Raw genomic sequence first — 1,598 nt, 5'->3', positions numbered from 1 at the left:
TCCAATATGGCGGACGAATTTGTAAAAATTAACCGGATTAATTTTTAAAAATTTGTCCGCCATATTGGATTCGTCATTTTAAATTTTGAAAATCTGATTTCAGATTCGTAATCAGCGACCCCGAAAACCCCCGAGTGACAAGTTTCAAACGAATCAGGTTGATTTTTTAAAATTTGTCCGCCATATTAGATCCGCCATTTTGAATTTTGAAAATCTGCCTTCAGATTCGTAATCAGCGACCTCGAAAATATAAGAAACCATGTTTTAAGGTATACATTAATTTTATCAAATTTCGTTACAATCAAATTCAACCGAAAAAGTGGTGCGTTTTTTTATGTAAATTTGTTAATAACAAAAAAAATTATAAAAAATATTGCTAAATATGCTACTTGATTATCAAGTTTGAACTTTAGCAACATAAAAAAGAAAAAAATGCAAGTTTTTGCAGTTATACTAAAAGTTACAATGAAGGAAAGAAGACTCAAAAGGTGGTCAATATTAAATATATCGCCATCTGGGACTGAAAGGGTTAACGGTAGTGGAGCCCCCCGCAGAGGGGCGGAACCTACTGCCTCCACAAATACACTTTCCACAGTTGCACTAGTGCAACATTACTTTATGGGCGTACCAAATTGTCCTGTCGACAACTGAGGATCTTTTACTGGTATGGATCGTTAGTTCTATATATACTTTATTACTCTCGTAGTAAAATATAGATCCCACCGTCTTTTTTTGTTTACGTGGAGGAGGGGAAAATGCCACGCGCATTCCTGACCCCGGCCGTCAGGATATGTGGGGCTTGCACCCACCAAAAACCCCTTTTCCTAACATTTACCACATCGGACCACAGTCACGCCACACGGAAGACAGAGGTATAACATCATGTGACGAGACTTTCCTTGCGCCAGGAAACACGTAATTAGTCAACAAAGGACACACGAGAGGTCAACAGGGGAGGGGGGGCACTTTATCTCCAGAAAGAAGCGAACCCCAGTCGAAATGGCCAACACACCCGGAACCAATGATGCGAAAGGCTCATGCCTTCAAACATCTAGGGCCTACAGCGCCGGCATCCGACCGCCTCAGTGAGCTCCCATGATAATAACTGCGGGAGATCCCACCGTTCTAGGCCAAGTATAACGAAGCGTTTTTTTTTCCGAAAACAACATTGCGTCTTCGACTTAGATAACCACGAGGCCAAAAATCGCCAGAGGAACGTGCTCGAAAAACAAAATTAGAATTATTATTTTTTTTTCGTAAATACGTGTTGATTCCTTTAGTTAGAGAGTAAATGAATATGAAAAATGATTGCGGGAGTTATTTTAACCCTCAAAGGACTACGTCGGGTCGTTTTCGTCCACCCGAAAAATACGATCCTGAATATCTTTTGAATCCGGAACAGTGACGACATCTATTGTGTACGTAAAAAAACTTTAGGGTAGGAGGGTCTTTCACGGGCAAGGACATCTTGGTCTGTCAATTTGTCTCCGGATGCCAGCGAGAACAAATCTCAAAAGGTCGAAAAGAACCCGACGGAGTCTTTTACGTAAGCAGAGAGAAACCTGAGAGAGGCCATCCCGGCGTTTTTCGTCAATTTT

The 1,598-nt window shown here is 40.9% G+C and overlaps 1 protein-coding gene across 1 annotated transcript in view; it reads right to left on the bottom strand.

Annotated features, from left to right (window-relative positions):
- Positions 1-1,575, bottom strand: part of LOC112454692 (protein KIAA0100) — a 25,970-nt gene extending 24,395 nt beyond the window's left edge. The window contains exon 1 of the mRNA XM_025016206.1: positions 1,552-1,575. The gene's annotated coding sequence lies outside the window, so the exon portion shown is untranslated. The remainder of the gene's footprint in view (positions 1-1,551) is intronic.
- Between the last annotated feature and the right edge of the window lie 23 nt (positions 1,576-1,598).

Source organism: Temnothorax curvispinosus, unplaced genomic scaffold (assembly GCF_003070985.1).
Source record: "Temnothorax curvispinosus isolate PA1 unplaced genomic scaffold, ASM307098v1 QBEX01005269.1, whole genome shotgun sequence".
In the NCBI taxonomy this organism is placed as follows: domain Eukaryota; kingdom Metazoa; phylum Arthropoda; class Insecta; order Hymenoptera; family Formicidae; genus Temnothorax; species Temnothorax curvispinosus.
The sequence above is the reverse complement of the archived record's forward strand: the minus strand, read 5'-3'. Positions and strand labels throughout refer to the sequence as shown.